This window comes from Octodon degus, unplaced genomic scaffold, assembly GCF_000260255.1.
Source record: "Octodon degus isolate 3935 unplaced genomic scaffold, OctDeg1.0 scaffold00112, whole genome shotgun sequence".
In the NCBI taxonomy this organism is placed as follows: Eukaryota; Metazoa; Chordata; class Mammalia; order Rodentia; family Octodontidae; genus Octodon; species Octodon degus.
In genome coordinates this window covers 3,413,758-3,440,299 of record NW_004524688.1, presented here as the reverse complement: position 1 = coordinate 3,440,299, position 26,542 = coordinate 3,413,758, and the positions used below count along the sequence as shown (strand labels likewise).

The following is a 26,542-nucleotide window of genomic DNA, read 5'->3' as shown; positions in this document are numbered from 1 at the left end:
GCAGAGACATTGCATTACAGCTATGTCCTCAACCTCTGGAATAGTATCTGACAGTGACGTATTGAAGAAACATGTTATTATATTTTGAGAAATATGGTTATTATATTTTGTGCAAGAAGATAATGAAAGAGCTGCACAGAGGGAAAATTGAAAACATTAATGTTGGCCAAAAAAACCTTCAGTGAATCAAAAGAGATGGAATTAAAAACCTTAAAACTATGCACGTATCGAGAGTTCTGAGGAGGGATGTGTTGCTTTGCAATGAAGTATAATTTGTCAGCCTCTCTCACTGACGAGATCCCAGACAGTAGGTAGCTTGTCATGCCTCCCATTAACTAGCCTGTGTGTTCATCTGTCAGTTTAAACTATTGCAGGAGCACGGGCAGTGGCTGTAATGACAGGTCGTGTTGTCCGAAGGACATACCATTACGGTGGGGTGTGGTTTTTGCTAACATGCCTTGAAATCATAAAGATCACCAGGTGACTAGTGAGAGTAAAATACAGAGATGACAAGTACCACTGCCTCCAGACTGCAGGAAGCGGATCAGCTCTATCACCATGCCTTCACCTATGGCTAGGTCCATAGATTTTTGGCCTTTGCTATTTTCTCTGTAAAATGGGAGGATCACTCTGCAGTGTCACATCCCCTATCTAATGTCCCAAGTTTTAGCACTGTTTAGATTTTTAGGAAGGTGACATACTGTCCATTCCACCTGTCACACAGCATCACCATGGCATCTAATAGGACACAGGAACACCTCCATGGAAAAGGCATGGCTACTCACACATCTCATCACATTATGTTTGGTTTGCCACGGGAAGTTCAGGTCAAGCAAGTTTCATATTCAAATGAATAAAAAATCTTAGACCTTAACATACTGTTGGGTAAATGCATTTAAAGATTTAACACTTGCATGAAAATGTAAAGGATTGCATTTTATTTAAGATGTTAAATACTACTACCCCACTATGATTAGGCCAAGGGAAATTGTCTTTTCTCTCAACTCTTCCCTTCCATTCTTTCTTCTCGGGAGACCCCAGCCCTGAGAGGGCAGCATCAAGGAGAGAGCTAAGTCTGGAACAAGCAAAGGATTCACCTAAAAGGGGCCAGGTGATTGCGCACGGAGGGGGAGCCCACATGAGTGCAGAGGGTGGTTTTGGTGGGAAGCCCCCAGCAAAATCTTGTCATGTCCTCTGGCTGTACTAGCTCCCAAATAAGTTTCATACAAAGTATGAGCCGCTTTTACAAGAGCTTTGCCAGTAGAGCTCTTTACAGGCCAGCGACATCTTCCCACATCTCCTCTCTAGCTCCTTCAACCTATCCATCCCAGGCCTGCTCCCAATAGGTCAGCCTGCAACAGAAGCTCCTAAGGGGTGGGCAGGAGCTTGTTTAGGGTCCTGGGTCATCCACATATGTTGTAAAGCAGCCCTAAAGGCCCAGACGCAGAGACTTTTCATTAAAAAAAAAAGAGATGCATAGCTCTTTCCTGCAGTATAGCTTTTTCAAGCACAATCAGAGCAAAAGAAAGGGAAGGTCTTAGCATTAGGGAAAAGAGGTGTGGAAATGGCATTTGAGTCAAGAATGTATGATTTGTTCAACTGACAACAAAGCACAAAGTGGCCTTTCAGGCTAACTACGCAGGCAGGCGATTGCCTCAGTACAGCTTATCTGCTAGAGTAATCACCACTTTATTTAGAGTTATGACAACTTCTCAGAGCTGTTATCTTTTAAAATTCTTTAACAGTAAAGCTAGATGGCAAAACCCCCTGGAATAGAAAATGAAATTGTGACTGGCCATTCAATAAAACAAAGACATTCATGACAACTCATATACATCAAAGCCTATACTAACTGGCTTGTCTATAGATCAGCAGATAGGTCTTTTCCAAGCACTGACACCATGCCATAGTCTCAATTGCTGTCTCAATGCATCCCGGGGGGCGGGGCTGGCATTGCAGGTCTGGGGATCAAACCCCGGCCCCTGCGCCTGCTTCCAGGCACTTTAATCCACTGATCTATTTGACCAGTCCTCATTTTGAATTTTAAAACAAGTAATTAAAAACAAAACTAACCTATAAGAGAATAAATGAAAAATTTTAAAGTTTATCCTACTAAAAATAAGTGATGCTAAAAATCTATCAGAAAGGGTTTAATTAAATTATGATGGTAAATAAACCAAAACCTTATTTATTTTCTGAACAATGAGAATATTTAAATGGATTATTTACTGTTTCAATATTAATGTTATCTTTCTACGTTTGGGATCTGGCTATCTTTTTGCTTAAAAGCCTAAAAAAAGCCAATCCAAGTGCATTCAGCATAGTTTGAGGTTAATTTTTAAGAATGAGTTGAATGTTTCTAGCAAATAAGCACAACATAGGAGAATTTTCAATATAAAGTGTTTTAAATTGATACTCTTGTGTTCTCGTGGCTGTTCTATAACTGGATATGTTCACATATTTGGCTCACAGAATGTAGAGGTTTCAGTCAAATTGGCTGGCACTGAGGCAGGGTGGCTGCAGAGTGACATCGCTGGCACAGCATGTGGTACCAGAGATTGAACTGGGATCTTGCACTTGCCAGTTAGGTGAGTAGATGGTGCAGCTATCTCCCCAGCTCTGGACATGTTCATAGAAATGACCAGAAGATTTTTGATAAACATTGCCACTCACAAGTTGAATATGGCATTCCTTTTAAGACTTCTTCCTGCTTAGGCAGAGCACAGTGGCCTGGCTTGCTGTGCCAGCCCTGTCCCAGGGCATGCTGAGACAGTGATTGAGACTGGGCATGGTGGTGGGCACCTGTAATCCAAGCACTTGGGAAGCTGAAAACAGGAGGATCACTAAGAGTCTGATATACATAGTGAGGCCCTGTAGACACTGTCAAAAAAAAAAAAAAAAAAGACTTTTTAACATTATCATTAACATTCAGGCAAATTGGAAACTGGAAATGTAGACTCATCCTGAGATCTTTCCTCTCCCTTGGTCCCAGATTCGAATAGGTCACTCAGCTTTGTCCATTCCACTTCAAAAGATCTTTCAGAACTTGGTCCCTCTAATGTTACAGAAAAGTGTTAATCCCCTGAGGTCAAGGAGGCATTTTTGACTTCCAGTTGTTTTATACTGATTGATTGGTTGAATGGCACACATACTGCCAAAATTGTTGCACAAATTTAAGGCAATCCCCATCAAACTACCACCAACATACCTCACAGACCTTGAGAAATTGTTCCTAAAATTTATTTGGAACCTGAAAAGATGTAGAAGAGCAAAGGCAATCCTGGGCAACAAAGACAAAGCAGGAGGCATTATAATTCCTGACTTGAAATTATACTAGAAAGGTACTGGGATAAAATTAGCATGGTATTGACAACAAAATAGACCTGAGGATCAATGGAATAGATTAGAAGATGCAGAAGCCTCTACAAACACACTCAGCCACCTTATCTTTGACAAAGGGGCTAAACATGCTTACTGGAAGAAAGATAGCCTGTTTAACAAATGGTGCTGGAAAAACTGGCTCTCTATATACTGAAACCTAAAACTTGACCCAGGTCTATCACTATGCACTAAGTTAAGTCAAAATGGATTAAAGATTTAAACATTAAAACAGAAACACTAAATATCCTGGAAGAGAAAGTAGGAGGAATTCTTGAAGACATAGGGGTAGGCAAAGAGTTCATGAACAAAAATCAAATCACATGTTTGAATGGCACAGGTTGGGCTCAAACTTTGTTTCTAAATTTTCATTTTTCTTAGTACATTTTTGCAGCATATAATCACAGGTAGTTAGTATATATACACAATATATCTTAAGTCTTTTAATTGTCCTCCATTCCCAACTCTGCCCTCTATCTCTTGGTTCCCTTCCCAATTGCAAAAGCTCTTCTTGTTTCCTATTATATATCTTTAGATGTATTTAAACTCAACAGTGACAACACTAGCAACACTTGCCACAGACCTTTTTTTCCAAACAAATCTACAAACATCTACCATATAAAACACAGACATGAAGAGCCGGTTACACTGTTTGGGCAGCCTCAAAGAATGGTCATCACTAACAGAGCATCTTGTCTTCTTGGCTGGGGAATCTGCCCACTGCAGTCCACCTATAGCCTAAGTCAGTTTTGGTTTCCTGCCCACATATCAGCCTCCTGGGGAAGCGTGTGAATCCCAGAACATGGAAATAACTGCCTAGATTCTGTGCCAGCCAGGTGGCTTACTAACCTTACATTATAGTAAGACCCATGAGCCTTTTCATTTCTTTACTTTTAAAATGGAAAACAAATAATGATGCCTATTTTGGGACAGCCTTGAACCAACTCTCTCCAGGATCAGCTGTAGGGAATAATAGATGTGTTTGCTACTTATTGACTTTAAATAACATATGGAAAAGATCTGTATAATTGCAAAATTTGAAATATCTGATTTTCCCAGTAAAAGAAGAGGAAATATTTTGCCCTTCACATTCTGAAAGATGCTAAGCCTACTCTGTCAGATGATAGGGTGGGTCAGTAATTTCTGCCATGAAGAAATCAGTAAGAACATTCTTTGGCAAATTTTGAAATGGCACAGGATTTCCTGGTACCTTGAACACTTTACATTACCAGGCTTGAGACAGGCCTGAGATAATGGACAACTCACATAATGAGAGTCATAAATTCTATCATAGAGCAGAAAACCTATGTACCACCGAGGAGATGTTCTATGATAGGGTTTATAGAGCTAAAAACACAATGCATGACTCTTTGGCCAGTGTCTGTTTCATGTGTCCTGAAATATCTATTTCCCTATGATCAATATAACACAGAAAAGACAAGTCTACAGAGAGACAGCAACCCCATGGAAACGCTAGTTTCACTAGCTTTGTGCTTGAATTTTTGCTAAACCAACTTAATTGTGCCACAGAAAAAGCTTTCTGCAAAACTTACCCATGTAAAAAATATCATTGCCACTATTATTTTATAACCGTGATGCCACAGTACTCTGGGAGAAACTCCAGTGTTCTTAGCACCACCCTCAAGGCCCTCCACACTGAAGCACAGCCTTCTGCTTTGAACTGGTCTATCACTAAGGCACAGCTGTCCACTGGCCTCAGGGACTTCAACGCTGTCACTTTGCCAGACTTTTCCCTGGCATATAACTCCATTCTACATTCTTCAAGTTCTACCTGGCTAATTTCATTACTTCTTCTTCCCTTACCCTGCCCACAAATATCCTCCTGTGATGCTTTCTCTACTTTTCCTCTCTGGACTATTTGGATTCTTTGCGGAAACTATTGTCAGAGGGGTTGATAGCTTATTACATAATTATAGCCAAGTAACTATAAGGGACTCTTCACCAGGTCAACAACAAGTATTATTCATCAGACTATCCTTCTTATCTTGCTGGTACTCGGCATATGCTATACAATCAAAAGCACATGGTGGCTGAATGAGTGATCAAATAAATATCATGCCTTTAATTTTAATTAACATTTTAATTAATTTAGCTGATAAAGTTACATTGATCAGCTTTGTTGGATTAGTTACCAATTTGATCAGCTTTTCATTCATGGGATAGAATACCTGACATATACACCTTAAAAGAGAAAAGGATTACTCTGCTTATGGGTTGAGGAGTTTCAGTTTACAGTTGGTTGGCTTTAAAGTGGAAACAGAAGGACACAGTATATAGGAAAGCTGCTTACCTCACAGCAGTTAGGAATCAGTGAGAAAGCAAGGGTCTGAGAAGAGATGTATCCTCCTTGCTGTAGTGACCTACTTCCTGCAGGTAGGAAGGCGTGTTCCGCCTCCTAAAAGACCACTTAGTTGTGAACTCAGATGGATTGATCTACTGATGTGGTCCTGGCCATCAGGAACAACTGCCTCCCAAAGCCCCACCTCCACCCTGTTAACACTTCAGAATTCTGGGTGACAGACTAGAGCTAAACCATGATAGGTGACAAAAACAATATATAGTGACATAATAACATTTACAGCTTGTTAAATTGAGATTGTGGGATCATAGGTAATTCTCTTTATAATATTTAACGTTTTCTTCATTTCTCAAACTTTATAGCACTAATCACTGAGAATAAGTGAGAGACTAAAGAAACAGTGAATTTAAAGCACTTTGGACAATCAAATGAATGGTAAGTATCAGTATTAATTAGGCTTTGCTAACGTAAAGGTAAAACTTGGCATCTCCTATGTGAAGGTAAAAATTAGTAACATAAGTTATGTATGGAATTTTCTAAAATGTGATGTAGGTTTTGTTAATTTATTCTGCTCTAATCCATTACTTTAAGTGCCTCAAGCATTTCACAGCTATAAGTCTTGCTCATCTTGCTAAAAGAAAATCTTTAGTATTATATGCTGACACAAAAATGTGACATTATGATTCTATCCTTCAGTTAAAAGACCTTGGGCCCAGAAATAATTCCCTTCTAAAGATATCAGATTTTCATTTAAAGAAACAAAAAGGACTCCAGTAACTGACATTTAGAATTTAATTGTCAAAAACAGAATTCCATGAAACTAGGTGCAGTTCTCATTCCAGGCACATACATTTACATATAAGGCAACATTGCCTGCTTAGAAAAATAAAAAATACGGGTTCATAAGCATGAGAGAAACTGGCCTACAGATACCACATTTTTGTCAGCTGATATTTCCACATTCAGACAAATTGCCTTGTGGGCAATCACAATGACCAGAAAAAGGCAGGCGAGCAGGACTAAGTGTTTCTGAGAAACTGAGCTCCACTAATTCTTCTCTGTGTTGCAGTTAGGGTCTGACAAGTGCAGGAGGCTGAGGCCTACTAGAATGAGAAGGGCACAGTTTCTAACAATCTTTAGTATGAGGAAAACAGAAATTATCCTGAGAATACTCTGTACAAAAAATGTAGGCAATCAATACTGATCAATACACTGGTTAAATAACAACCTGTGGCACATTCCCTAGGGCTCAGTAGGCCTAAGCAGGAGGACTTTAGTAAGTATGTGGGTGACTGACCAGTTGTCCATCTCATATTGCTCTCTATCCTTCTTCCATGCCCCTGATGTTTGTCACTAGGGTGTTTTTATCATTGCTCTGAATGTTCTTTGGAAAAACTCATAGGTTGACATCTTAAGTCCCCCAAAGTAGTGGCATTAAGAAATGGGGTCTTTGAGAAGCAATTAGGTCACCAGGGCATAGTCCTCACAAATGAAATTAATGTCCTTACAGTACAGATACCTCCCTCCAGCCCTTCTGCCCATCATTCTATGTGAGATTAATGCACAAAGTGTGGTTCATAATACAGAAAGTGGATCCTCCCCAGATATGCCACCTGCCAGGGTCTCATTTTGGACTTCCACCCTCCAGGACTATGAAAAATAAATGTTTGTGGCTTATGAAATACTATATTTACGGTATTTTTAAAAGGCAGCCTGAATAGACAAAAACACACAGGTTCTGTGACATGTCTCTAAGGCCATCTTGTAATCATAGGTCTGGTTCAGTCTTTCCATTCATTTTGCACTCAGTAGTCAGTCCCAGTTAGTGCCTATTCTGCAGCCAGCTGAATGTCAGGCTTAGGAAAATCACTTCTAGCTGTGACTATCCCATGGTTTTTATCACAAGATTTTATTAATCTGGGGTTATATGCTTCCAACTATCACTGGAACAGAAGCACAATTTACTGAAGATTATACTTCCAGAGTCTACATGCCCATATGTAAACTCTCTCCCTGCAGAACAATGGGTTTGTTGGATTCTCCTTAAGAGGGGCTCCTTTGTCTTTCAACTGCTGGGGATTTTCTCATCTTCGCAAAGAAGTGAAGGCACCACTACAGCATCACTGACAACAGCTCCCTGTGAGATTGAAGCTGGCTGTGGACTGCTTGAAGAGCCCTCATGCATTGGCTCAAATATTCTTTGCAACAACTTTGAGTTCAGTAGACTCACTAACAACCATCTCAGTTGTTATTGGGCTGGGAAGCAGCCCTGCTGGCTGGGAAGCTGATGGTCAGAGCAGGGCTCTCAGGCCCTGGGCTAACTGCTTTCACCATCAGCTTTAAGAGATGGGTAGCATCGAGGTTTGCTCTTGGCCTCACATTCACTGTCAGATGAGCATGTGCTAGAGGGGACCAAAGAACCGAGCAACAGGAAAGACAGGGCAGAGGGACTTCATAATTTTAACCACACTCTATACATTTTTTTATGTTTTAAATCCCTGGGTTAAGAATTTAAGAACAGGACCTTTATGCCAGCTACTTCATATACTTCCCAGAATCTGTCTATGCACACCTGTATCCAGGTCACTTTATCTACCTTAATCCAGCTTCGCAGGGAGAGTTGGGGTGGAGAAAATGAAAGGAGGTGGTTAGTTTCCTCTGTCCACAACAAGGAGTTGGCTGAACACAACAGAAATACATTTTCTCACTGCTCTGGAGGCTAGAAATCTAAGGTCCAGCGGATAGTGAAACTGCTCTCTTCTGGAGAGTTTGAGACAGGATCCTGGTAATCTTGGTGTTCTTTACTTCGTACACAAATCTTCCAATCTCTGCCTCTGCCTTTCTATGACAATCTCTTCTCTGTGTCTCATCTTCTTATAAAGACACTAGTCATGAATTTCCGCCACCCTAATCCAGCATGACTTGATCTTAATTTGATCACATCTTCAGAGACCCTTTTTTCAAGTTGGGCAATTTCCACAGGTGCTGGGGATTTGGACACCACTCTGTCTTTTTTGGGAGATCTAATTCAATCCATTAGCAAAAATGAAATAAAATTTTTTTTTCTGTTTTTCTCCAAAATAATGTAATCTGACTCCTGGAAACTCTAATCTAAAATATAATTCTGAGCCAGGGAGATAGCTCAGCAGTCTGAAGGTCTGCCTGGAAAGCGCAAAGAACCGGGTTTGATCCCCAGTACCGCATGCCATGCTGGGCCCACCCCAGGCCCACGGAGCTGGCCACTGAAACAGGGCATGATGGCATATACCTATAATCCCAGCACTGGGGAGGTTGAAACAAGAGGATCACTATGAGCTCGAGCTGTGTAGCAAGACCCTGTACCAAATATATAAATTAAAATAATAATAATAATAATAATAATTCTATAAGTAAATAGTGTGCTAGGGCTTCTTTGGGCCTGATTTCAGATAGAATAGCTCATGAGAACCAGGGACTTGTGGCTTGTTCTAAGAAACATGGTGAGTTAAAAATGGTGAGCCATGAATCTGTACAAAGGAAGAGAAGGGCATTCTCTTCATAAATATTAGTGATATGGTTGACATTGCCATCCAAACTATACATGCTTCCCAATAAAGTTATTTAATGGGAACAGAGACTGGGAACCAAAAGAATGGCTGGGACCCTGCCTTTCACCCCACCCACCCACATTATCAACATCAAAAGCACAAATCCGAGTCATCATGTTTCCTGTCTGTTACCATCCACTGAAGCACACATTCAATATTTTAGTTTTCCATGAATCAATAAATGAAGTATAATTCTGTGTGGATCTGACCTTTTCAATATTCCATAGTATGATGATGGGGCACCATGTTTCCTCCCCTGTTTATAATTTTAGTAACCTGGATGGCAGAAGTGAGCCAGCCAGCCAATAAAAATAAAGAACATTCAGAGAACAAAATCATAAAGCAAGCATAGACCTTCAGAGACTATGCTAAGGGATTATAATTTTGATATCTCACTATTTTTTTCTTCCCAGAGCACACAGCCATAAATTGAAAAGAGAAAAGAGAGACAAAATCTAATATTGACCAGAACAAAATAGCTGTAGTCTTCTTCAGTTAATGTTATTACTTAGTTCCCTAGTGGTCTTGCCCTCTGCTTGCTTTTTTCTTCAATGGTTTTATACTAGACACAGTTTTTCACAATCAGATTTAGTACAAACTATAATATAAAGTTATGTTACCCCACAGTATAACCAATGGTTTGGGAAATTGGACTGAAGTCCCATGAACTCCTGAGCTGAGTCACTGTGGCTCCATATGACCTACTGTTCCTTATTTAGGCAGGGATGAAATATTGGACTGAGCTAAGCTCAGCTCCCTTGGTGACACTTAGACCCATGTCAGGCACACTAATAAGTTACTCACTATACAGGTCACCAAATAGCAATCAACAACCCCCAAGTCTAGACAGAGAAGTCTTCTTCCTGACAAACAGAAGGAGATGCAGGTACTGTTTTGGCATTCAAGGGTGAAAGTGAAGCAAATGGTGTGTAAATCAGTGAACAGTAGATGAGAGCATCTAAAGAGGGAGTATAGATCAGCAACAGGAAAGAAAGAAGGAAAGGTCTGGGATGTAGTGCTAGAGGAACACAATCTTGAGACTAAGTTCTTATAGCTGCAAAAGTTCTAAAGTATTGCATAATATAATAAAATACCCTAGGAGATACCTGAAGACCTTGGTTATCAACTTAGTGGAATGGCTGCCAAAGGGTGGTCTTGGCATATTGTAGTTTTGGAGTTTTATTTTTAACTCTATTATCTCACACATATATACATGAATTGCTTTGCAAAATTTTGAAGTACTGTGCAGATGTCCCTTGACTTAGGACAAGTTAAGTTCTAATAAATTTATTTTAAGTCAAAATTGCATTGTTGAAGGTTCATTTAGTATTCCTAACCTAGGGATATCACAACTTAGATTAGTTTACCTGTAGTGTGCTCAGAACACACAGATGAGACTAATTTAGACACAAGTACCTAACACAAAGACTGCTTCATAATACAATGCTGCCTATCTCATATACACACAAAGATAGCTGTTTTGTAGATATGTTGCAACTCAAAAGCACAAACCACAATATCCAAAAGCACTGATAACAAAGCTCATGGTCAACCATAGCACATTTCTACTGGTAGCTATTAAAGGACTTATTCCAAGATTGACTGCATTTCATTAATTCTAAGATTCACATTCATTTTTCAAATTTTAGTTTCCTCAATATCAGGTTATATCATGCAATCAATGGCATCTTACAATTGCTTGGTTGGATTTCTCCTTTGCAGAGGCATACACAAACAACATACAGTTAGTGAATTCTTGGATCTGATGAATTAAAGGATGTTTCTAAAGTCAAGGCTACTTTCTCCTGTCTCAGGTGGTGTAGAAATAGAAGAGCTGGTCTTCCAGCAACCACGTGGAGCTAGTGTCTACCAGGATAATGAAGAATCTGGAAGGAAGGGGGCAGCAACAGGAGCCACTTGTGAATTCACCTCTTGTCAGTCACTGTATTTTCCCCAGACTTTGCTACTAATAATCTCTGGCTGTCATATACCTATAAGTGTCTTTGGTCATCTCAGGAGGACAAATATAGTCTAGAAGGTGTATAGGGCTTTTTATTGCTCCACAGTATAAACAGTTCTTATTTTTTATTTTTTGCAATAGTTGTTTTATTGAGGGGCTCATGACCGACAGCTTCCCCAAACCTGCTTTCCTTCCTCTACAAAAGCAACAGATGAAATGGTTAGTGCAGGGGGGCTGACTCACTCTGCCAAGGGAGCAGGGGCACGAGGGCTTCAACGCCAAGGCATAGGGGCAGACTGCTGTAAAGGGCTGGAGAAGTCCTGCATTCATTTCCTGTCCAGGAAAATTCCTCTAAGGGAAATTGAGACCCGAGGCCAGGGATGGCTAGGGGTAGAAGAGGGAGCATCCAATAGATTTCTGGAGCCAAGCAAGCCCGATGAGGGCCCTCAGGACTGGCCACTCAACTGCTCCCCAAGCCTAGAGGCACAAACACTCACTCGCACCCGCCACAGACACACGGGACCAAGACAGCCCTGGACCCACCCCCGACACCCGGACCCCCAGACCGCCAAATGTCTAAGTGTTGGTGCCCAGTGGGCGGGTCCATGGTGGGCGGGGCTGCGCAGGGGGTGGGTCCTTGGCGTCGCTATGATTGGCTGCTTTGCAGGCATCTATCCAATCATTGTAGATGTTCACAGATTCTGACAAATAAGTGACAGCCTTCCGGAATTCCTCTAGGCACACAGTAGAGGAAAGGAGTCCAGTGTTTCAGGCACGGTCCATTTTTGCATCGCAGGACTTCTCATGGTTACAGAATGGGCAGGTAAACCGGGTCTCTAGGGTGCCTGTCATAATCTTCTTTGGGGGGCGGCTTCCTTTTCGACTTCCTGCACCCCATAGCTTTGAGTAGATGAATCTGCACTCACTTTCCCTCGCAGCAAAGCCCAAACAGTTCTTAGATTAACATGTTCTTCAAGAATGGAGCCATGTGTCTGTTATCTTTCAGTCTTGAGAAGTTAGCACAATACAGGTGAAGGAACTCAATAATTTTTTTTTTTCCCGGAACCGCGGATTGAACTCACAGCCTTGTGCTTGCCAGAGAAGCACTTATTCCACTGAACCATCTCCCTGGCCCCTCAATAAAATTTTAAAGTTGAAACTCAAGCCCCCATTATTTTCATATAAAGATTTGTTCCCTACAATCTCCAAGGAAGTAAATAAGATACCCTCCCCAAGCTGTGATAGTTGTAGATCACTTACCAACTATGGTCACATAAAGTGCCATATCTGAATGCCCAGTACTAGATCCTGGTGTTGTCTCCATGGAAACACAGACAGGAGCTCTTATATCCGTACACAAAAAAACAAATGCATTCCGCAGGAACATAACATGATGCAGCATTTACAGAAAGGATAATAATCTATGTTATAAAACATGCAATTTAATAACACTCTCTGATAAAAAAGCAAAGGCAACTGCAATGTTTGTAATTTACTTCTAGTACTGTAGGTGTCTGAGTTCACAGGAAATGGTGCTAAGCAGCAGGAATTAATCTTTTTCATCTCCCTGTCAACCCATTATATGCTCTCTTGCTGCTTACTATGCCATTTTGTCTTTTTCTCCTCATTATATTTTCCAACTTATATGTCCTGACCTACCATTCTTGTTGCTTGTTCCCTTGCATTATGACCTGTATTCTACAATATTCACAAGAATGTCCCCAAGGAATTACAAAAGGCTTCTAAAAATAAAGACATAAAATATTTTATAGCTCTTACAGAAGCCTTTTTGTGAAGTTTGTACTTTACATGTATTAAAAACACCTAAGAGAGCACCCATAAAGGTAAATTTGAAAATGCATTTGAAATGTAAATACTGTTTGTGCTGGTCACATAATATTGCTTCTGGGCACAACAACATTTAGCAAGAGCTCTGTTGAAGTCCTGAATTATCCTCTCCACAGTTTCTTGAATTATGTGACCTTTGAGAAACATTGTTAGTCCTAACTCAGTAGCAGTTGATAGTTACAATGACTGCAGAACAATTCTTGTTCTCCCGTAGACTGCAAAATCTTCTGAATCAGAAGCATTTGGGTCAGTAAAAACTGCTGGTCCAATTTTGTAGTTGTATCCAGTAGAATATCTGTCTTAATCACTTTCTTTCCATGCTGAGACAAAAATGGCCAACACTCAAAGTTAAAAGGGCCTGCGCCCCATGATTGTATGAGGTACATCTAGACAGAAACCACAACATTCTACCTCTGCCCTCCCCAAAACTCATGCATATACCTTTATGGAAAAGTGATTTAGTTCACCTCCAAGAGTTGCCAAAGTCCTAACAATTTCAGTAGTGCTTAAAAGTCCAAGTCCAAAGTCTCCTTTGAGATTTAAGGCAAACTCTTAGCTTGGAACTGCTGCAGAAATGATAAAAAAGTTAAAACACTTCCAACATTTAGTGGCACAAGGCAGACATTAAAAACAAGGGGATATAAAGGAATAATGTCAAAGCAAGTCTAAAATTCAGAAGAGCAGACGTTGAATCCCGTCCATCTGTAACATCTGAGGCAAACTGTGACAAGATATGAACTCCACAGGGCACCATCCTTATGGCACTTCCTGTGCTTATTGCTCTCATGGCTTCTCTCTTGGGCCTATAATGCTCTTTCCTTGCAGTTTTTCTCAGAAGATCCTCATTTTTGGTTTCTTCAAACTTCTGGGGTCTGCTCTGCATATTTGAATTCCCACATACAACTTCACACGCTAACCTCCCAGAGCACACTGCCTGCCCTCCACGACTTTCAGACATGTGGATAGAAGCTTTTCTGACCCAACATCTCTTGCATTCTACATGTATCTACAACCAGAGACATGTAGAGGATGTAAAGGTCTGCAGCCAGTAGGAATATTAGTCAGGCCATCAGCTGTAGGGGGTCAAATGCCTGGATAACTGAAGAATCAGAATCCAGTTTTGAGAAACAAAATATCTAGGCAGCCACCATTCTAGAACATGGTGCTCTGTGACTTTCTTCTCAAAGCAAAGTCTTTCACTTTTGCAATTCTAAGGCTTCAAAGGGTGGAGTACTGCTGCTTCTTGTGATGCCCTTAGACAGTCTTTTATGTTCTCCTGGTCCTTCTCATCAATCAAGATCTCCTCAGCTCTCTCTCTTTGCAGACCATAAATATAGGCTTTATTGGACCTTCCTTTCTTGTCACATTCACAACATTTAAATCCTTGTGCTGGGCTCCTTTCTCTTGATTCTCGGCATAAATCTGTCTAAGAGACCCTAACGACTGTCATACCACTGCTTCAACATTAGACTGCCTTGAAATTTGCTTTTTAAGATTAGTTTGACACACTTAATCTTAGTCTTAGGTAAAATCTCTGGACAGAAGCAAAATGTAGACAGACTTTTTGCTGAGTCATAGCACATCATCTGGAGTCCAATAGCCAATGAAGTTCTTCCTAGCAGAAAACTCTTGAGCATGGTCTTCTCTGGAAGTATGTCTGTCAGTCCTCTGGTTTTCTGAACTCTGAATAGAATCTCCCATAGTACATAACTGTTGGTGGTACAGCTCTAATTTTTCAGCCAGGATCTTTTTCTTTTTCTTTTTTTAATTTTATTGAGAAACAAATAGCAATGCAACAGTTTCAAAACTGACTAATAGGACAGTTTCAATAATTAATACACTGTACATTATTATCTTCTTAGTGGTTATCCATAGTACAATATGCAGACAGGATATCCTGTCCAAACACTATTAGTACAAATCTTTTTTTTTCATTGAATTAAGCAAAAGTAGTATCTATCCTAACTATTCTGTATATACAAATACAAAGTGGTCTTTTCTTTGTATCCCCTTTTTTTGTTTACTCCTGTCAGAGATGGGTATTCCATTGGCATCCAAATACTAGGGGTGTGTGAATTCAGCAAAATAATCCAACACAGTCCAGCAGTCCACAATAGTAGTGGGCTATCCACAGAAGTTGTTGACTAGAGCCTTTTACAGCTCAGCATATTAATATGGCTTTACTTTATATATCTCATTTTTATACTTTTCTGCTGGATGGGTAAGACCAAGATAAAGCAAGACCTATATAACAAGAAATGTATCTTTTGTATCTGATAAAGTCAGTCAAGTACCCTCAGGATTTATCCTGTATCCCTGTACCACAGTTTGTAGATCCTTTGTCAGTGTCAGCCATGTGGATGAGTCATGGCCATTGCTTGACCAGTTTGCTCTCTGTGAAAGCCTGAGAGAATGTTTTCTCTCCAGGTGACTCTCCTTAGGTACACTTTACAGCATCCATCATGTTGTTCTGTGGCCCCATAATCTCCTTGAGCAGAAAATTTGGGACACAACTGAGTTACATGATATTACAGTATAGGTTCTCCTATGTCCTGAGTTTTCACTGACCTTGAAAGGCTATGGTCAAATGTTGGCTGTCCTTGCAGCCCTTCTATTTCTCTAATTTTTGGTCTGCTAACTTAGGTTGTTAAACCTCCACAAGAGAAACTTATTATTACCATACAACATATGCAGTTGGGTTTAACCTCACTATCTCTCTTATTATCAAACATCTTAGACATAACATGGAACAGGTATTTTCCATCAGGTATTGATATGTTAAAGATTAAGTCCCTACAGAATACGGACATAAAAATTTAAAAACTGAAAAATATTTGAAGAATATGAATAAACATTTACATATTTTTACACAGAAATTTAGAAATCTAAGCATATACAGCATTGAAGCAGGACAGTCCTGTGACATTTTTTTTTCTTCTGTCTTTTTTCATTTATTACCCCTTTAAAAAAAAAAAAAGGAAAAAAAATCCCCAAAAAGACCAAAATTTTACTTGAGAGACTGTATAGTAATAATTGGTATGTCATGACAAGAAGTATGTATTTACAGGACCAGAATGACAGGCATTCCAAGTGTGACCTATTACACATTGTTATCTTCAGTGCAGTTGCTTGGTTCGCAGGTATCAGCATGTATAGTTAGTCAGGGTGAGAATCCTACCAATTAACTGCTAGTTTCAAAAACTTGCTGATGTTTCTCATCTTGCCTTACCCATCTTGTGCATATAAATGTATGGCTTTGCCCCTGTCATGTTTCCCAGCTTTTCTCCTTGCCCTGTCCTCATTGTCCGATCCTCAAGTTCTCGCTTTCCTTTTAATTGTGTTATACCTTTCTATTTTTATTTCTTTTTTTCAGTTCTTATACTAGGGAGACTGTACGATATTTACATATGTGGGTCTGGTTTATTTCACTTAGGAGTATATTTTCGAGTGACATCCACTTCAATATAAATGCTTCAAGTTTATCATTCTTTATAGCTGAGCAATGCTCCATTGTATGAAAATACCACATCCTTTTCATCCATTCCTCAGGTGACGGGCATCTTGGTTGTTTCCAAGATTTGGCTATCACAAATTGTGCTGCTATAAACATAGGTACACACATATCACTATGATATAATGTCTTTGGTTCCTCTGGGAAAATTCTCAGTAGGGGGATAGCTGGCTTGAATGGGATTTCCAGTCCTAGTTTTCTAAGGAGTCTCCACACTGATTTCCATAATGGTTGCACCAGTCTACATTCTCACCAGCAGTGGAGAAGGGTCTCCTTTTCCCCACAGCGTCTCCAACATTTGTTGTTGGGTGATTTCTTTATGATAGCCATTCTTTCTGGGGTGAGATGATATCTCAATGTTGTTTTAATTTGTATTTTGTGGATGGCTAGTGATGTGGAACATTTTTTCATATATTTATTCGCTTCTTATTTTCGTCCTCTGAGAAATGTGTGTTCATCTTGGATGACCAATTCTGGATTGGGTCTTTAAATTTAGGGGCCCTAAAGTTTTTTAGTTCTTTATAAATTCTAGAGAGCAGACCTTTGTCTGAGTGCTTCTTAATTAAGATTTTTTTTCAAAATTTGTGGGTTGTCTTTTCACTTTGTTAGTAATTTCTTTTGACATGCAAAAACCTCTTAATAAGAGATGGTCCCAGTTGCTAATTCTTTCAAGTATTACCCATGCGATTTGATTTTTGTTCATGAACTCTTGGCCTACCCCTATGTCTTGAAGAGTTCCTCCTACTTTCTCTTCCAGGAGATTTAGTATTTCTGTTTTAATGTTTATATCTTTAATCCATTTTGACTTTAGAATAGTGCATGGTGATAGACCTGGGTCAAGTTTTAGTTTTCACTATGTAGAGAGCCAGTTTTTCCAGCACCATTTGTTAAAGGGGCTATCTTTCTTTCAGTAAGCGTGTTTGGCCCCTTTGTCGAAAATCAGGTTCAGCCAGAATCTTTGAGCCTTTCCTCCCTCTTCCCTTTCCAACAAGCCAGTTCTAAAGGCTGGTGAATCATATTGCCAGGTAATGTCATAAAATAACCACTTCTCTGATGCCAAATTTTGTGTCATTTACTTCCCCTGCTGAAACTAAATTCTCAGCACCAAAAGTTGGGTGGGGGGGAAGGTTTACTTAGTTCACAGTTTATAGAGGTTTCAGTCCATAATCAGTAGGCTCCAAGCTAGACTGGCACATGTCAGAGGGACAACAGTTCATAGTGGCAGAAGACAAAAAATAAAATAAGAAAAATCTGACAGATGAGCCTTTGTCTCTTGACTATGTGATGGCTGCCTGCCCTAGAGTGGGGGTAACACTCACATCCATCATCCCAGCTTTGGATAATGGGTCAATCACAAACTCTAGATTCAGCCAACTATGAAAAGCCTGCTCTCTTGTGAGGCTTTGAGGGGAGACATGTAGACACAAACCATTAAAACTCTCAACAAGGATTTTTTTTTCCCTTTTTAAAAATTCTGTGTCACAGATTTCTATTAACCAGAATTCAGTTGATCAGTGATTCAAGATAAAGAAAGGTCTTCCAGCAATTCATAGCACCAAACACATCATGCCAAAGTGCCTTAGAATACAGATTAGCAAACTGGTCTACCTGCTAAGATTGTTATTAAAAAAATGATTAGGCAAAAAATTTATAAGAATATTATTTTATGATAAATGACTATATAAAATTTAAATTGTAGTGTCCATGGATGGAGGAAGTTTCATCAGAATCTAGCTGTACTAATTCCTTTACTGGTTGGCTAGGACATCCTTTTGCTGCAATAGCAAGGATGAGCAGCTGCAATAGAGATCATACGGCCCACAAAGCCCAGAATATTTACCAGGTCACTCTTTGCAGGAACAGTTTGCTGACTCTTTCCTCAGCTGCAGAGCCATACAAAGGAGACCTGTTTTGAAGCTTTGCAGAGATTTGCCAAGAGAGAACTCTGGAGGGCAGGGTGAGACACAAGAAGAAGAAACATGGCAAGAAAAAAGGTAGCTCTGCCAGACTAGAGGGATGAAAAAGAAAAGCTCCTTGGCAGCATAATTAGTATTTTAAGTAGTTTTGTCTGAAGTGATGCTAAAGTAATCTGCAGCCCTTTATCATGTGCAACTAAAAAGCACAAACCCACTCAGCTCAGTATAATTGCAAATATTGCTTAATGAAAATATATTTACTTTGGCTCCCGTGCTCTATTTTACATCAATTCTTATAATTTTCAAGTCATACAAAGTCCCAAATTCCTTTCATTAATGTACTTTTTCAGCAGGATTAAATGGCGAAAACAGAGTAGAATGATTCTAGGTGAGTCATATAGGGATGGAGTAATATAAATGGATGATGTTTTTTCTGATCTGGAAAAATAGGACTGATAGAGAAGAATGCAACAGCTCCTGGTAATGTGATTAGCCTTGGATAAGCATTTGGGAAGGAGGACAGGGCCTGGGGAAGTGGTGCAGAGGAAGATATAATCATTGCCCCAAAATGCTAGAGGTCTAGGATGCCTCGCAGGATGCCTTTGCAATGTCACAGAGAGGATGCATGTGGCCTGTCATGAACTGGGCTGAGTGTCTCTGTGTCATCACTGTATAACCCAAGGCAGATCACTAGGTATGCTCATCCTTCAGTTTCCATTCCTGAAAATTAATGGAAATTAATTGATACCACAGTGCAAGAGATGGTATTAGCGCAAATGCTTTATAAACTATTAGATGCTACTGCTGAAGCCAAAGAGCTCACTGAAAAAGGGTATCAAATTTTGAGCACAGTGATAATGGTCCTAAAGTTAAAATTAAAAAATCTCTCGATCAACTGAGCTTCACCAGCCTCAAGACATGAAGCAGAGAAAGTGAAATGTTACTCCCCAGTCTCTGGCTTTTGTAGAGTTTGGGCACTGGAATTGAAACATGTGAACCATCTGAAAAGAAATGGCCATGTTCCACCTACTGGCACTGACAATTAGCAAGTAAGAATAGTATTTCATGGAGGTGAAACCATGTACTTCTTAGATCCACATTTTCGAATGTAGTAAAGGGAATTGAAGTTTCAGTTATTTACGCATTAAGTATAAGGTTTAAGAATCTATACATACCTTATCCTTATTACACTGAAATTATTTGTTTTAAATTGCAAAAATATGGGAAAACTATTTTAAGGGGACATCGTTTTATTTGGAAATTTTTTCTAAAATACAAATTAAACCATGAAAGATATCTTTAGGCTTAAACATAATTTAGTTAGGATTTTATAATGAATAATTGTGCTAAGTCATTTTCTTTTAGTGACTCATGGGCCTATAAGGTAGATAGGAAATATAAAGAACCAATTTCTCAGTAGAACGCACAGGCTAGTTGGGTGTGATATTCTCAGGCTTTGAAGATAGATCTGTTTTCTAACTCTTGGTGAATCACGACAAGCCATATGAAAATTACAACATTCCCTCATTTCTCTGAGATTCAGGTTTTTCATCTATGAAATGGGCACAACTATAATATGGCATCGACACTGTACATACATGCACAGACGCATATGAATTGAACATGTCTTTAAACACAATATAAGTTCATTACATACACTAGCATAACCTCAATGACAGTGCCTGGTGCTACAGTGCATAGACAGGGAGGTTACTCTTCCTTGAGTGCCAGTATGGAGAGGACAGAGACTTCAGAAGCTTCAGCAGGTGTTGGGTTGGGTCTGGCGGATGTGATCATAAGTAACTACTACAGCTTCAGTGCCAGAGGACAGATATATACTGCTTTTGACAGCTTCACAGGAAATCCTTCTAGTGAGGCTTGTCTCCAGATTACTAAAGTTGCCTGCAAGGCTGACCTGGAGGAAGTTCCACAGGGACTTCCTTAGGAGTGCAGGGCCAGGACAGCTGGAGGAATGTCATGCTTGGGGCTAAGTCAGAATGGTCTCAATATGTGTTCCTTCCCTCCATGGAGTCCTTGCAGGTGTTTCACACTATGGCTCTTCCTAAGCAAGTCTTTTAAACACTAACTTAGGGCATTCCAGACATAATATCTCCAAAAAAATGAGAAACAAGTTGTAATAATATACCTTTAGGATACTATCTTTTTTTTTCCCCCAGGAAACATATTTTTGAGTGTTTTCATTTCAACACCACCTTATTTTTAAGTGAAATAATTCTAGCATATTTATCTTGTTGCCAGGGTAATTTATATAAATACACTAATCTAAATAACCATTTAGGCCATGAGATGGAAAAGCATGGAGATGTCATATAGGATATGAAAGAACATTTCCCCTTCTTACTTTAACTGGATCACTGAGTAGTTGTGATGAATTAGCCTGACTCAATAAACTACAGGAGATAAATCTGCTGAACAGTTCCATTTTCCAATTGCTAGCTAGGTTAACATGCTTTAATAAACAAATAAATATCTCCATATGGACTATTTTCCAAAGCAACTGTAAATCTTCACAGCAATGGGCAGTGGGTAGCTGTGATTTCCTACAAATGGCTCAGTTCTTATGCTGTCCTCGAGCATCCGTCTGAGTAGCTACGTAAATGAGGGGTGCCCTTCACTGACAGAGTAAGGTGACACTTTGATTAATGCAATGAGCATGCTGTGGGATGCTACAGTAAGTATTAAAATGGCATGTGCTAATTTAAAATCTCAGCTGTCATTAGAGTGGAGTGCAAAGGGGAGGCACCTTAGCAGAGCATTTTCATCTCAGAGAGACAGAAGTGGGACTTCGCTGCTTGCCACTGCAGGCTCCTGGTAAATCCTACTCAGATCAGAAAATACATAGGTTTATTTTTTTAAACAATACAAAAGAGTTCCAGTTTCCTTATGAAATGCATTAAGATTTTAATAAAATTGAAAAAAGTCATGATGTGTAAAAAAGAAAAATGAAGTGATGCTCTTCATGCATATTAAAAAAATTGTAAAGAAGGGCAGGGGTTTGTGGTCAAAATGCAAAAATTATATTTTTGACAGCAAGTAAGCATAATTAATTACTTGGACATTTTCTTCTTGTTCATCTTAAAAGACTATATAAAACTAAATAAGTTCTGAATCACCAAAATTATTTTTAACTTTTTTTCAATTACAACTCAAAATTGTTCCTTTGCTGTTCAGACCCAAAATATTAGGAAATACTTTCATAAAGTATTTAATGATCATAAGTGCAGTTAAGTTTAAAATACATTACAGATATATGGTTTCTCCAAATACTCATTTCTGAATTTTATTTTAAAAAAAAATACTCAGGCAGCCATTACCTACATGGTGGTGCAATGGTAGATAGATCTGCTTTCATGGACTTACTGGAAGACCACATGATATTTGAGGTTTTATTGGCCATGAGCTCCCTGGAGAATTCCATGTAGGTGTGTCCTTGGCCCAGGACAGAGCTATGGTCTGGATCTTCCTTGTCCTACTTTGGCCTTCAGCTCTAGTGTGGGGGGCGGTAGAAGCAGGATAACTGACCGAGTCCTGCCTTGCTTGCCTGACATTTCTTTTCTCCATTCAGAAACAGTGGCCAAGGCCTGGTGCTCTCCGCAGAGGATCTCTATGCTGTAGTGTCAAGAGTGAAAAGAGCCTGAAGACTGCCGAGTCCTCTGACACCCTGTGTGAAAGTTCTGATTGACTAATTATTCCAGGAGAAAAGAGATACATTGACTTTTAGGGGAGCAAAGGGGATGAGATACAGATGGCCAACTCCTTACTAGGGAAGAACCAGTGATTGGATTCCCTGAGATCAACTCCTAGAAAGGCGTTAGGGAGACAAGTCCAGTTCTGAGAACAGTTCAGAGAGCATATCTCAAATCTATTTTTGTCTCATCCCCTAGAGCAGTGTCTGGGTTTTGGGAAGAGAAGACCATCATAGTACTAAAAAGTAATTTCCTCCTAATTTGTAAAACAAGTAACAAGCACTGTACAAACCTGAGATACCTCCAATAAAAAACAGTACAAAGGGAAGAAATGCTCCATTCTCCTGTCATTCCCTTTCCAGACCCTTTGCCTGGGATTCCAGTAGTTCAGGTGACTCCCCTGTCACCTGCATGCATGGCACTAAGCAGGAAGGCTTCTGAAACTCCTGAAAAGTCAACCCCACACCCAGGAGCACCTACCCTGTTTGGCAGGATAGTATGGGGCCGGTACAGTGAAGATATACTTGGACATGCAGGAAATATACTCTAAGGACTCCCAAAATTAAAGGAAGTGAAGTTTGAAATTCTTGGCATTGCTGTGAACATAAGCAGATTTATACTTGCAAGCTGGCAGAGTTAGAGGAGATTGCAGTTATGGAAGAAAACCATAGCAGTGGAAGGGACAGAAGATGTGGACAGAGAGTTGTGGCCAGAAGACCAGGTAGGGCTCTAGAATAATACAGTGGCAAAAAGGGCACAAAGTTTTCATTCCAATTTTCTATTAGAAAGCAGGAGAAGCAGCTGGATTTCAATCTTGGCATGGGAATACCCACATTTAAATATAAGAATAGAATCACATTTAAAAATATTTTTAGGAGCATATATTCAAAATAATTTCTTCTCCTTTCTTTCAAGAATACGATTTTGAGGCCAGGGAGATAGAATAAGTACTTGCCTGGCAAGCACAAGGTCCTGAGTTCAATCTCTGGTACCACGAAAAAAAAAAAGAATAAGATGCTGATTGGGGTGTGTTGGATAAATATTGAAATTGTTTTGAGTGTTTAAAAGTTATATTCATTAGGGCCGGTGAGATAGCTCAGCCAACTATATGCCTACTTAGGCAAGCTCAGGGACCAGGGTGCGCTCCCACATGCTGTGCCTGGCCTGCCTCCAGGTGCACTGAGCACTAGGGAGGCTAAAAACAGGAGGATAACTACGAGTTCAAGTTGCCATATTGAGACTCTGATTAAATACATTAAAAAAAAAGTCCATTTGGAGAAAATATCTAAAGGATAATTAATAAGAAAATAGTTTACCTATTGGTTCCTATCAATCAATGCCCAACATTAAATTTTTGTTCTAATTAGCTAGGAAAGTTTTTACATTATGGAAGTGAGGAATAAGCGTATTCACAGTAATATAGTCAAAGCTTTCATAATTATTTTATTCTTTCAGTGTTAATAAAATTTATTAATCCTTGTTAGAGAAAAAAATGTCCAGTATTTGGAAAATACATATAGTGATCACCTGAAAATAACTATCATTTAAAAACATATATCACAAACATTACATATTTTGAACATTTCTTAAAAATGAGATAATTTGGTAAACAGAAATTTCAATGATAAAACTATAATTATGTCAAAAGTCATAGAAAATTATTCTTAAAAAAAAAACTCACCCTTGTGTAGCATTTTGCAGATTTAATAGCACCATTAAACAATGGAGGAATGAATTTTTTTTTTTTAAAGCAGAAGTGCCGTGTATCGCTTCCACTGTATCTTCTGATTAGCAACTGAGTTAAAACTCCTTCCTTAGGAATCAAAAGGATTTGGAATTTGAAATCCATTGACCTCAAGATTAGTGACAACTGCATTGTTTATTGGAAATAACTGCAAAGCTTTTCCTTATCTTTCTTTGTTTTGTTTCTTTTTTTTTCATCAGAACATGTCCAATTTTGATGGGTTTGCCAGTACTCTTGTTAGGTAAATTCTCATACTACATCTGGCCCTGCAATAAGCCCCCAAACTTCCTTTTTGGAATAATCTTCACACTAATTCTTATCCATGAAAATTCTCATCAGTGACAAGCATTCTGCTATGTGAAGCAGATGACGTTAGGCCCTGCAAGAAACTTGAGACTCATCACGTGATTTCTATCAGAACTACTACCATGTATACCCAGACACACATTCCTCCTAGTAAACAACTTGAAAAAGTAGTCATTGCAACTTCAGTTTAAAACTTGATAAATACTGTTTTCTTAGTAGTAATGACTCAACCAGCTAAGTCTTTTTCAGATACCTAACAAGTCATGAATACATATTATGCTCAAATTTCCATATGTTATAGCCTCTAGTATTGTTTCCTTCTTCTTTCTCTATAGAGCAAAATTCTAATGCCAAATACCTATTAAAGAACAGGGTGAATTGTTGATCATCCATGATTTTATGGAACCAGGTTTTATTATAGGAAAATAGTAAATTTGAGAGCATGAGAAATTTGGTCAAGTTTGAGTCATTAGCATTTTAATTATCAACATTATCTTTTAGCTGTGATTTTCTGTATTTACAACAGATGCCTATGGCACTTTGCAACGTTTTTGTAATACTTTAAAGACTTTTCATGTAATGTCAACAGAGTAAAAGGTGTGAGTGCTGTGATACATAATATCAGTCTTTCCTCATGCCTTTCCCCTCATTCTTCCATACAGTAATATTCTATTTACCTACACAGATGAAATTGGAAACCCTCTGGATAGGAATTATGTATACCTTATAATGCATTTATAAATCTTCATACTTTGTTGACACTGAATAAATATTAAAAAGCATAAATCACAGAAAACATTTTTGAGTTTTCTTATTATGGATCTGATCTACCCAGTGGCATCCCATGACCTACAGAATAAATTCTGAATTCCTTAGATTAGTACTGCATTCCCCCCAGCACTTGTCACCAAGATTTTCCCATTTCTTTCAAACCACTTCCTATCAACACACAGGGCTGCACTTTTCAGAATACATTAGCCAAGGAGAATCCATACTGTCCAACTACAAGTCTTTTCAAGAATTGCTCCTATGGCATCAAATGCACTGAAGTCGGATGCCTGATGCCAGTCCCTTGCTGGCATTCTCTTGGTTTTTGTGAGGGTCCCTCTCCTTGCATCCAGTGCTATAAACATCATTACAATATCAGGAGCAAAATTACAGTCACTGGGACCTCAGTTCATTTCTTCTTCAAGAAAGCAAATTCACATAAGACAGATGAGATTTTGTTTTAAATAGCTGCTCCCATGCCATGCACCTGACTGGAAAGGAAAAAGTGTTACACTAAATAGAACAGAATCATGAAGTCACATTTGGGTAGTAGAAATGAAAGGGACAGCACAAACTAATAAGGAACAACAAAGAAAACATTAACAAAGTAAGTTTATTCTTATTAAAATAAGTGAAACCTGTTTTCCTCTCCTTAAAATCTAATCAGAAATAGTTATTAGACATTTGTTGGCACTATTCTTTCAAATGGAAATCTGTTTTTTGTTTGTTTTTTTTTGTGGAACCAGGGATTGAACTCAGACCCTTATGCTTGCCAGGGAAGCACTTATTCCACTGAGCCATCTCCGTGGCCCCTCAAATGGAAATCTTGGCACCACACTTTTATATTTTGTTTTAATTAATTTGAAGATTGAATTGTAATATGAAATTGTTCCCTAAGATACTTTCCCTAGACTCTGTCTTTAGTTTCACATTTTACCTTTTAACTCTGTTACTTTAACCCACACAGAAAAATTTTATTGACCTTCCAGCTACTCCAGAAGTGGCGGCAAGATTCACCCTTCTCCAGGGAAAGAGTACAACAGGCCCCAAGGGAATATACTGGAAAAGTGAGATCTCAAACCATGGGGAGTCTCCTGTTGAGACATTGCTGTAAGCCCATCAAGATCTTTACAATACAAAGATTGCAACAGTTTTCAAAACATGAATTTCATTATGAACTATAAATTAACTGCCACCAAAATTTTGCTTGCCATCAGCACTTCTCTTATGGTAAGACTTCACTGAATGCCTGTTAAGGCAGGGACCATTCTGAGCAGTTCGAATGCAACAGTAAACTAGGCAGATGTAGCTACACTTGAGTTTACAGTTTTCTTTGTGAAAGAGGCCTTAAAGCAGCAAAATCTTTACCTCCATTAACTACTCAGTTAAGGCACAGGATCAGATGGGCTGGGGACCATTCTCTCTGGAGTGCAAGTTTGCAAGCCAAGACATTTCATGTGAAAGCAACTTGTCTTGTGTGGCCCAACTATATATATA

At 39.1% G+C, this 26,542-nt stretch overlaps 1 protein-coding gene and 1 pseudogene across 2 annotated transcripts in view; both read right to left on the bottom strand.

The window, feature by feature from the left end:
• Prkn (parkin RBR E3 ubiquitin protein ligase) overlaps positions 1-26,542 on the bottom strand; it is a 1,575,591-nt gene that overhangs the window by 360,213 nt on the left and 1,188,836 nt on the right. The gene's annotated exons all lie outside the window — the stretch shown is intronic.
• Positions 11,822-12,143, bottom strand: LOC105743272 (annotated as a pseudogene).